Genomic DNA, 12,597 nt, shown 5'->3' with positions numbered 1-12,597 from the left:
TGCACCGCAGGCACGAATAATTTTGAATAAAATTTATCGATCAACTCCGCAGGCTTGAGGTTTCCCGCTACCCGACTCGTTCTACCGCCAACGTCCGCTCGGTCGGATGGATAATTTATGGGTTTTCCATCCAAGTTGGGGAAACATTTAGCCAATGTAGCGAGCGCGATGTTTGGAAAATAATATTACTATCGATTGCTAGTGCTTCGAAAATGCAACCGTTGCGGGTGGAGGCTTTACCACTGCAGCACAGCTGCATGTTTTTGTTAGTAAGATTTTTGCGTTTCTTACAGGAAGTATTAGGTAATTTTTTTTTAATCGCATGTTTTTGCCTCATATTCTTTTAAACGAACAACTATGTTTAGTCGGGCTTATTTCTATTTAATGTTTCTAGCACACAATATAGATTTACTCATTACGTTTTACGGCACACCATGCGTACCCATTGAAGTTACTTAAACGCATTTTAGAAGAACTAGAAGCATGTTTCTTCTTATGAATTAATCTTGCACGCAGGAATTTATCTTTTTTTCGTGAGTTATGGTGCCCTCAACAGCATTTGAATAGCGTCAAGTCTTCAGAGACTTAAAATAAGTCTTCTTGTAAGCAAACGAAGAAACAACGAACTCAGTGAGCATTTTTTTTTGCTAGGGAAATAGAACTTCGTTGTCCAACAACGAACTTTTGTAATATGTCCCTGTTTACTATTTGGCAATTACTCAGCGTCCTTTTGTCGCACTTCTGAGGCACCAAAACTCACAGAAACATAAAATTCCCTGATTTTCCCTGATATTCCCTGAAACTACTATTTTCCCTGATATTTTACAGCCTTTAGTACAATAAAGTGCAACATAAATGAACGCAGCTCTGAAACCCCAGTGAAAAAAATGCTGAGAAAATCCATTTTAGCGCTCTTCAAATGAAAAATCGCTTCTCGCTTGAACAATTTTCTCTGATTGTTTTCCAATTTTTCCTGACATTCCCCGATTTCCCTGATCGAAAAATAAATTCCCTGACATTCCATGATTTTCCAGGTTTTGACGTTGGACTAACATCTTTATCGAAGATAGGCGTAATCTAGTAATTTAACCAGGGAAAAGTTGTCAGGTTTTGAGCGCTTAGATATCAGTCAGTTCATTTCAGAATATCGAGGTTTTGGCACCAACCGATCAGATAGTCTTTTACGGTTAAATTTATGTAACAAAAACAACCCATTGTTTGAGATACACTATTGAAAAATTGGTAAATAACATCGATTGTCTAAATCATACTGAGCAACCAATCATAACCTCCTTTCCAAGCACAGCCGGCACTAACGGATTCAATCGATCTGACTTTGTAAACGATTTGTTGTTGTTGTTGTTTCACTTGTGGTCACTGTTTCCGATGCTTTTTTTCTTTCCTTACCATTCTCTATTCTTCTAAACTCCTCTCTCTTTCCAAATAACTGACGAAACCTTGATACATGGGGTACCATTCGAACATTTCACCCCATCATTTACATTCCAAAACTCTATCGGTATCCACGAACGCCATCGAATTGAATTTCTCATTCATGCGATGACCGGCAAAGCGGACGGTTCTTTCTGGAGCAGCAGAAAGCGGGTGGTGGCAAATGTTAGTCGCTTATAAAAGTGCACGCCATCGAATCGAATTCCTCATTCGTTCGTATGTATGGATTGCTATAGCACGTGTCTGAGTAGCTATAGTGGGTATTTATCGAAGATTTAGTGTTTGCTCGTTAACATTAATTGAAAATATTAAAACGCTTACATGAACACGGTTGTAAATTTGACTTTACAGCAACGATTCAAACTTCTTCAGCCAGTCTTTATTCATCGACGAAAAATTACTGCCGATGAAATTTCATTTAAATCCAAACAGGTTCTTTTAAGTACCATAAATTGTCGATAAAGTTTTCTCAATGAGCATACATTTAATTTTCGTTTCGTTTCTCGGTGCGCGGTTTTGCTTTTAATTCATTCCTTTAGTATATATTATTATTTATAACGCTTTAAGGGGTTATATACCTTTTTAGTTCTCAAAAAACCGAAATTTTTTTATTGTATTATCTTCAAATACAACATCCTGAGAACATTTTCACAAATTTTTATAAAGATCTGAGCAATAGGAAGAAAGTTAGAGCGATTTGCAGCGCGTCTCGCCACGGCCGCATAAGCTAAACTTGAAACTTTACACGCGATTATCTCGGAACAGTGTTTTCCGAAAAATGACTTTGCCGTGATCCTGATTGCGGAAAAACTACTGAACCGATTTCCTTCATCTTTTTTTTAAATTTTCGTTATTGAATTCGCCGGTCCTTGAACGATCGCTTTTTGAAACATACAGTTACATTTTGCCGCAAAAAATTTTTTAATGCAATTTTTAGCGCTCAAAACGTGCATTTTTTGGGAAAAACGTTCCCGTTTGCACTGAAAACATAATACTCACGCTTCTATACTAATGAAATAATATGAGTTTTTGATTTCGGTTAACCCGCTGAGTCTCTATAAGGATCACCGCAAGCCTCTGCAAAAAAATAGCGTTTCGGGGAAACGGCCATTACTCCAGTAATAATTTGTATATCTCAAAATCAAACGTATGATTTTATTGTTGATAAACTGTACTATCAGAAAAATACTCCTTTGATGCAATAAAAATGGTGCTATGCACTTAAAAATAGATTCAAACTTCCCTCATTTTTCTCGACCAAAAAGGTATATAAACCCTTAACGACTTAGCATATTGAAATGCACTGTTAGATAAAATTGCATAAAATATTAGAGTAACAATTTCGTCTATTCTTTTTTCTAATGGAATAGAAAAATACCGTCCAACATCATGCGGTCGTGTCTTGGATACCACCCTCCTATTTTTTTGTTTTAACGTAGGACTACGTCTTACTTTAGTAGGGTGACATACTGTGTAAAGTGTAAAGAAACGTGCCCTCCTCGAATGCATATCACCAGCTCGCTTCTATAGCAGAGAAGGAAGGATGATGATATCTTCTTAACTGCAAACCAATGAAAAAATGAAATAAAAATCAATTTGAAAAACAGCTCTCTGTTCATAATGTTTATTTTAGACTCATGTTGCAAGTGGTTCCGCCTTTTTTTTTCAAGTTATGTCATTTCCCCAGTTTTGCAAGACTTCGTCTCACCCATTTTTGTTTTCATTTGATTAATTTTAAACATTCTCAATTGATTCCACACCACATACATCCAAAAATTGACCTTGCGATTTGTTTATAGTCTGCAAATGCATGGCTAATCGTATGTTGGATACTTTTAAACTTAAAAGCCAACGACGTTTTAAATAATTGGTTTTAACAAAATTAGAACATCATCGCCTTTTGGCTTCTGTATATCATCTTGATTCTGGAAATACCATAATTTTCTGATGTTTTCCAGAAACATGAATTCGCCATTTTTGATTACAAAACGACATGACGTTATTATGGTTCCGCAAATACTTATATTGGGTGAATCCTTTTCAGAAGAGGCAGGGGTGACGAGCCACCATGACAATATTTTTTGCATTCAAAAACACTCTTCACATTCCAAATTTGGTTTCGTTTGCTCAATCAGTTCTTGAGTTGCGCAAAAATTTGTGTTTTATTGGTTCAGAAGTCCTCCCTTTTAGGAGAGGGAGGGATATCGAACTACCTTGGAAATATTTCTTGTCCTCAAAAACCTCCACATGCCAAATTTGGTTCGATTTGTTTGATTCACTCTCGAGTTGTGCAGAAACTTGTGTTTCATTTGTATGGGACTCGTTCATAGGTGCAACCCGTGCATTGCACACAGGGACCCCAGGCAAAAAAAAATATTCCAAATGCAAATTTATACTTATATTTTATTGATTTTTAGTTTCAATTTCAAAAAGTTATAAATAAAATGACACGGACATGATTGTGATTACTTCCTTAATCTGCGATTTTCAGAACTTATAGTTGATCAGGCAGGTTCAAAGGCCACGAGTCACCCCTGATGGGACCCTTCCCTTCCAGAAGAAGGAGGGATATCAAGCTAACATTGTTTTTTTTGTCCCCAAGAATCCCCTTGCTTGAGTAGTTCTCGATTGGTGCAGGAATTCGTATTTGATTTGTTTTGGAGCTCTCTATTACAAAAAAGGGAACCACCAAGAAAATATTGTTTGCTTCCAAAAACTTTCATATAACAAATTCATTTGCTCCATTAGTTCTTGAGTTGTGCGGAAATTTCTGTTTCATTTGTATGGGAGCCCTCCCAAATAGAAGAGGGGGCGGTCTTCAACTATCACAATCACCTTTCTCGTCCTATAAAACCCCTACATACAATTTTTAACGGTGATCGGCTCAGTTGTTTCCAAGTCTATATGGATCAGACAGACAGACAGAGCTGCATTTTTATATGTCTAGAGGATAGAGTGGAACCGGGTTGATGGAACTCTGAGCCACGCAACAAATTACCACATTATATCGTGTTGCGGCTTAGAAAGTAGACAATTAAGTTCTTCTCATGTCGGATGGAAACAAATAGCAAGCTTGCAGCACTCTCAGTCTGGCAAAAGTTAATTACGCTGTTGCGTGGCGCATATTGCAACTGCGCGGCTGGTGGACAGAAAAATTCTGTTCTGGTGGCAGACATGAGAATGAATTTCGAAATGGCACCGAAAGTCGAATTAACCGGTTTTCTCAAGACGTTCCAACATTTTGAAGAAAGTATAATGAATTTTTTGAAATGAATTAAGTATTTTCAAAAGAACATGCCGAAATTTTGATTAAAATCGAAATTGTTTTGTATATAGTGTTATTTATGCACAGGGTTATCGAGTTGTGGTTACCCGTTCAAGCTCAAGTATTATCAAATTGATAATGATCTGTAGTAGATTTTGATGACACTTGCTATTTGATAAAACTTGTTCACTAATGTCCACCAAATAGATATAATAACCCTAAAAAAGACCGATTGATATTCGCACTGACAAAATGTCATCCTTTGTCTTGGCTGGTCAATAACATCATCTCGCTTCATGATATTTATTTTAGACCCATGTTGTAAATGGTTCTGATTTTTTTTTTAATTATGTCATTTCCCTAGTTTCACGAAACGCAAAGCGCTTCAATTCCGTATGCAATACGAAAGTATGGAAAACCTCACTTCGTGTTGACCATCAGTGAAACTAAACAGCAACGCAACAAAATAAAACGTTGTATCGTGTTGCAGATTGGGAAGAAGACAATCTAATTCATCTGGTGACGGATTGAAGCAGATAGCAAGAGAGAAGCACTCTGAGCCACGCAACAGTTCGAAATGCTGCTGTGAACTTGAACTGTAATCGCCGTTTTTAAAACGTTTCAATATTTTGCATGAAGTGTAAAAAAAAAATCCAAAACGAAGCCAGTTTTTTTCACAGTGAGTGAGCATCCCTGTTGGAAGCAGCTATCACCATATTTTCCCTTAATAATAGCACAGTGCTACTTTTTTTTGTCTTGGCTTCTATGTATGATTTTTTGATTTTATTTTTATTTTGTTATATCTATTTTTGCACCAAACTACATACAAAATCATACATAGAAGCCAAGGCAGAAAAAAAAGTAAATTCTTGTTGCACTGTGTAATCAAAACGTTTCCACCACATATATAAGGGGCCATCCACATACCACGTGGACAGCTGGGGGAGGGGGGGGTTGTGGAATGTCCACGGTCCTTACAAAAATAGAGGCATTTGTCCACGGGGGAAGGGGGGGGGAATAATCGTTAAAAATCTGTCCACGTGGTATGTGGATGGCCCCTAACTGAGGAGTTTGATGAATAATTATTAACGTAGTCCTACGTCAACCATGCGACTGTGTCTTCGATATCATCGTCTACATTTTTTTGGATTTTTTGTCGTGATGACCAGGCCCGGATGTTGATCGTCACCTTCTAGCGAAGCGTTAAATCATTTCAAAATTTCAAATCTTCTTAGCTACAATTTTTTTAAGAAAAGAGGGCCCCACGAAGAAATCTGCCCCGGCATCTAAGTCCGGCCCTGGTGATGACGTTTGTGTTTGCTATTTTGTAGCTTTAAAAACCATTTTAAAGTGCATTAGAGCTGAACCCATTAAAGCTGATTTTCATTATATCGTTCTACTTAGCTTTGATTAGCTAATATTCCGTTAACTAAAAATTTTTCGTCATTTTTTGTATTTTTGCCTCGTAATTCAATTCTCACTTAATTTAATCTTTTGAAATTATTTTTGCTCATGCAAATTGATACATTTTCAGCCACATTTTGAGTTCACTGTTAAATTTGTTTCCTTGGAACAGATTTATTCGTTTAGTTTATCTGTGGTTAAGTATTTTGTTTGGTCTTTCTATTATTAATTACAATTGACGATTTGTGTGGGTGTGTAGGCCTTACTAAACCAATCAACATCATCATAGACTCAAAAGGGCTCTTTTTCATGTAAATCGAAATATGTATTTAAAAATGTCAAAGGATGGATGGTACATGTATGTCTGAAATTTCGTTTAAAAATATCAAAAAGAAATTGAAATCCTACACTGAAAATACTACAAGGTATACAGCCCCAGGGTTGTATGAAATGGTGACGTGGTACTAGATACTGTATTTGCTGTAATTACAGACGCAATAAACTCGTTTGTTCAGTGATTTACGTATTTTAATTTTCCCTTCTTTTTTTCAGAAATTTATTTGATTACACTCTGGGAATAACTTCATTTACACTGGGTAATGTTGCGTCCGTAGTATTTTTTGTGCAAACAACATTTAGCAATTTCATCGAAGTTAAAGTTTAAATGTACTTATGTTATACTTTCGGCTGAGAAGTCACAAAAATTTAGAACGACTTGTTGCATACTATCCGACGTTTCGTCACTGGTTAGTGACATCTTCAGGGGAAAATTTGTTCGTTTAAAGTTTGAAAAGTTTCATTTTTTTTTTGTCTCACAAGTTTGTTACATTTGCCAACAATTACATTCACTGTATTACGAAGACAGCTAATATAAGTATATTATTTTATTTGTCAAGTTAAAAATGAGAAAATATCAAACAATGTTGAAAAGTAAAAAAAAACTGAATAGATCTTAGTAAACGGACAAAAAATTCATAAGCGCTTGCCGGCTCTTACTTATCAATAAATTAGTATTTTTAGGAACTTACTCGTTTGATATTATGTCGGTCACGATTATTTAGTGAATATCGAAGATAAAAAATAAATAAAAAATAACTTATAACCGTTGCAAAAATGTTCAATTCTTGATGAGTAATTTATGGTTTATGATAATCATATTCATGAGATAAACTTTCAACCACCATCAGTCGCAGCATTGCAGTTTGAATTGCACGCGAATAGATAGACGATACAGTGATAGACGACGAGAAACTACCGGCACTCTGCCGCACGTATACTTTACGGTACCGTTGCTTTTACCAGCATGTCTTCTTTCAAGACATCAGTTTCTATTACGCTCTAACAGCAGGTTTTGAAATTGTTCAAGAAAAGGGGTTGTTTCAAACTTATCGAAAAATCTTTACCTTCGAGACATCAAATTAGTCTAGGTTCATGGAAGCGAACATAAAGTGACCTATTGGGACAGGGAGACTCTGTCAATTTTTCTTCGAATAATGATACAAAGAATATCACAGGTTATGGTTGGTGTCTTTTCATGTCGTCTATGCTAGAAATGCCATGTGATTGGTTCATTGTTCGCGTAAATTTTGTTTTGACACTTTTTATCGATTTTTACCACTTTGAAATGAAAAAATAATGATAACTAGCGTATTACAAAATTGTTCAATATTTTATCTATCCAACAACATATCGGTTATTGTTATCCATCAGGTGGTTATGCTGTTATTATCGTTTGAAATCTGACGCAACATTCGCCAGTTTCATTTCCAATTTTACAGAATGCATACCAGTATAGAAAACAAAGACGTAAAAAAAATGATTTTAAAAACGAAAAGTGGTATAGAAAATGAGGTTAAATCATTTTTGGGTACAAAATTTGATAGCCCAAAACTCCTCTGAACATTTCAAAATAAGCACTCTTGAGAACAAAAGTTTTTTTAACAAATATTTTTCATGTTTTTTGCTTCTGCCCATACGTTTCATGGATGTCAAGAGATGGAGAAAAGTTGTTAATGTATGATTTCCAGCAAATTGTTTCATTTTTATTTGAACATTTAAAAGTTGAATTTGATTTCCCACACTGAAAAAAAAAAAAAGGATTTAGAAATGAAAAGTGATTTAAAAAGTGGATATCTTAAATTTCTTTCAAATAATATTTTTCATATAAAAAACTTAGTTGCCCAAAACTTTCTGAACATTTCAAAATGAGAACTCTCAAGGGCAAAAAAATCTAACAAAATTATTATCAGTTTAGCGTTCTTTTTAACTATTTTAAAATCTTTTCGGTTGCTTAATGTTGAAATAGAGTTCCCCATTTCCCCTTCAGTCAATCGTCAGTCAGGCCAAATTGATTATTAGGCAACGTGTCACCCAATCGAATTTAAACTTTGCAGCCCAAAAGAGCGCGAGAAATGTTTGAACCGCCTGCATCCGGTGTGAATTTACCGTCCCAGCCAATAAACGTAGACCGACCAAACGGTTCAAAATTGATTAAGGACACCCAGACTAGAAGAGCCATTCGCAATTCCACTCTGTATGACTTTCAACCTCGAATATCAACGATGACGGTTCCAGTGTTGGCGGCAGAAACCGGAAGTGAATCCTCCTTCACGCAGACTGTATGCACACTGCTGCTGCTGCTGCTGCTGCAGATCACTCAAAAACACTCTCAATCCCAGGTATGTGCGTTGTTCAGATTCGATTTGGCTTTGGGTGGGGTGCATGCTATCTAACCCTCTGGTCTGGTGGAATGCTTGAAGGATCCTACTAAGCGAATCAAACAAACCACGCCAAGCGTATCTGAATGCGAGAGTTTCCAGGGTCTCACTCCATCGTTCCCCCGGAATCGAAAACAACGGTGGGATTGGCGAAAAGCTGTTGCAGATTTTTTTCCTCTCCCTCTCCAGTATTATGCAGGATGATTCGATACGGAGTCTGCTCGTTGTGAATATTTTGGATGGGAATATGGGAAATGTCGGTGCGGAAACGTGTGTGGGAAAAGCAGACCGTATTCAAATCACTTGCAGTGATTCTTGTGCTTTGCAGCGAAATTTGGCCCGATTGAAACTGAACAAAAGGAAAACCCTTCCACAAGGTGATGCTTTATGACGTGTTCATTTGTTTGCGTGCGCGCGATGCACTTTCCGTTCGGTTCACGAATGTTTTCACGTAAATTGGTTTTTCAACCCGACTGTAAAATTGTGAAAGGTTTTAGCTGTTACTTTTTTCGGTGAGTAAAATTCATATAAAAAATAAAGCTTGCCCCTCTTTTATTCTTCAGAAAACCCACTTCGATAGCAATCGAAAACCTCTTTCCTTTTCAGCGTCTTTCAAAACAGTAAAAAAAGTCTCAGAAAAGGGGATCATAATTCACGGTTCAATAATTTTCACCAACATCATTGAAACGGATAGGAAAAGTGATTTTCCCCTCATCGCCGTCGTCATCGTCGTTTCGTTGCGATGTTGGCATACTGGGGATATAATACGGATCGGATGGCAGCAGCGATCTATAAATCCCTTCATCATTATGCCTCCCATTACCACCCACTCAATTTTCCTACACTTGTACCTACTTTTCCTAACCAGACCTCACACTCGGATGGCAGGTTGGATTACGCATTTTGATATTCGCAGCAGAAAACAGGGAGAGGGAGATTTATCGATTCTTCGTTATTTCTTATGCACTCTCGTTCGCCGGTTGGTAGAAAGTCTTTCAACTTTCGAGCAGATTGACTTCGTTTATGTCTGTCAACCGAACGACGAAAAAAAACGGAACACTTCCCTCGGTATTCGAATTGTATTATGAAACCATCGGGAGCAAGCATGAATGTGGAAACTGTGTCTTAATTACGAGCCCATCAAAACAATTAGCGAAACAATTATTATACTCTTCGGATGCGCGTCTGCAGGATGGAGAGAATTTCCGCACAATAATCACGCCCTGCGCCAGTGCCAGTGCCGGGAAGGTGGCCCGCGGACGTGCTTCGTTTGCTATATGTGCGATCCGGGAACATCGGTGGTAGTCACGAATGTGCTTTTTACCAAGTCCACACGAAAAATTATCTCTCCTTTTGTTCGCCTCCCTTTTTTTTGTACGGGTAGGTAATAAACCTAATACCATTGCCTTACTACGTGCTTCTGCCCTGCGGAGAGGATCGTGCGTTTTATGGGGTGACTTTTCGCTCTCCAACTTGGCTCGTTAGGAACGCAGGGAGCCAAGGGCGGAGCGGGTAGTTAGGGTTCGGGGGAATAACAGTAAAATAATTAACAAGCAAAACTCCCACTTTCGCTCCGTTGTTGCTCTGATGACGGTTGAACGTGAGAGGTGGCAGAGGAGAAAAAAACTTGAGCTTGTTGCAGTTACTGTTGGGCTTCGCAATATAGCTTCGTAATATAATGAAACTAGGAATTTTCTGTTCGCAGTTGTGAAATCGGTTAGTTAGTGTTTGATTAATTGCGGAACCGGAAATCTCCACCGGACTGGAAGATATGATATTTTCACTGTTCAATAGAGAAAATGATTACAAAGCAATGGCTGTGGGGCTTATTTAAAGGTGGTTATTAAGCTTTCTAGTACAAAATCGTTATCTAAAAAAAAATGTTTACTTTAAGCGTATGAATTTGGATTTTTAATATTGTCATTTCTAATAATTTTGTATCGTTATTTTTTTATCATCATTGTCGGTATAAAATTAAATGGATAGGCTAAAAACATTTAAAAAATAGCAAACAACCTAGAAGTGAAAGTTATTCAATTTCACATAATACAATTCTACCTCTCGCTCGCAACCCACAGCAGGGATGAACCTCTCTTCCACCGAGGATGGATTTAAGTGTATGATTTTATGGTTATTACGCGAACAGCGTCATCACAGCAACAACTTCGTTCCAGACTGCGTGTGCTAACCAGCAATTTCCCGGCAGGTGATTGCGGTGGGAGTCCGGCGGCCATTGCCTCTGGAAGTTTTTGGTACTGCAGCAGAGTTGTCTCCATCCTGCCTGCCAGGCCCATTTTTGCTAGCAATAGAGTACAAAACGACGACGGCTACGACGAGGACGATGGCACCGGGCGCCAAACGACAAGGACGACGAAGGCAGGGAAAGAGAGAAAATCACATAAAATAATAATAATAGCTTTATATGAGCTCTGAATCCGGAAATTTTTTGCTGCTCCGGATGGCGGTTTCTGCCCTTGGCAGGGTTGTCGGGGAATATTTTCGCAATCATTCTCGCATAAAGCGCCAAAGTTGGTGAAAATGAGCGTCTCGCTCATTCCGCTGCCAGTCGAGCCGGAGGCGAAGGGGAACGACGAAGGGCAGACCGGCTGACGGAAGTATAACAGAGAGCTTGAATTTGCATACGGAATATAAAGAGGGAATTTTCAAGTGCCAAGTGTTGAACTGTAATAAAGTTTATGAGGAAAACGCCTTTGACTGGCGGAGCAAAATTACGGAAATCTTTACAGTGGGAAATTTTAATTTTCATAACACAGTTGTGGGGTGGGTCTATCGATCTCTGACTTCGTCATTCGCTGCAAAGCTGTAATTGGCCTGGTTGAAGTGGGGCACACCTGAGCTCTTGCTCGGGGATAAAACACATTCCAATTCAGGCTGAGCGGTAAAGCAGAAACCAATCCGCCCCCATCCAGTGTTTTTCCAACAATCACCACTGCTAAATCTGTCAGTATGAAATTCGATTTCCATCCTAACTCACTTTTGCCTTCCGCTACCACTTCCTGCTTCGGTTTCGCTTGGCTGAAACCGTCATTCCATCGCAGCGAGAGCACCACGAAAAAAAAAATCCAATCGATATCGAAAGCAACCGGAGAAAAACGGCATCACATCTCTCGGGAAGCAACAAAACCATCAATCATGTCATCCACCCTCCTAGAGTGACAGGGAAGGAAGCAGTGAGACCTGATGTACACGGTTGCACACTAACGTAGCCGGTCCGGCGAGGAGGTGGGGGGTTGAAATACAGCAAACATTGGGGAGCAGCAGAAAAAAAGTTCAGCTACTTTTCCACCCGACAGGCAGCCACAGCCCAGCTGCCCGGCGGAGGGATTTATCGCCCGTGTTGATGAGAAGGATACTAGGTGGAAGGAAAGGGTCGATTTTTTTCCCCTTCCGACCCGAGCAGTATCGACGTATCCTTTCGGCTCAATTTACACCGGCGTATTGGGCAAAACTGCCACCCTTCTCGGGTTGTTTTTTTTTCTCTCTCTGTCGGGTCGCAAGAGCACTTTTTTATCGGTATTATTCGAATGATCCACCGGGAGGTAAAATTTACCCGGTTGTGGCTTGGCGGAGGATGTCGACTAATGCTAGCTTTATTTGGAGTTATGCTTTATTAAGTTACATCGTCGCTTGAATGATTGATATCTTGTTATGATGGATACAATTCCGGTTTGCTCAGGTGATGCAGGTTATGCTTCTATTTCGGAATTGAATCGAGTAATGCCTCCCAGACTAGAAGAA

General features: G+C 38.6%; 1 protein-coding gene across 10 annotated transcripts in view; it reads right to left on the bottom strand.

Moving 5' to 3' along the window:
- Positions 1-12,597, bottom strand: part of LOC129727630 (protein groucho) — a 343,638-nt gene that overhangs the window by 86,914 nt on the left and 244,127 nt on the right. The gene's annotated exons all lie outside the window — the stretch shown is intronic.

This window comes from Wyeomyia smithii, chromosome 3 (assembly GCF_029784165.1).
Source record: "Wyeomyia smithii strain HCP4-BCI-WySm-NY-G18 chromosome 3, ASM2978416v1, whole genome shotgun sequence".
NCBI classification, from domain to species: domain Eukaryota; kingdom Metazoa; phylum Arthropoda; class Insecta; order Diptera; family Culicidae; genus Wyeomyia; species Wyeomyia smithii.
Note: the sequence above shows the minus strand (reverse complement) of the source record. Positions and strands in the feature narration are given on the sequence as shown.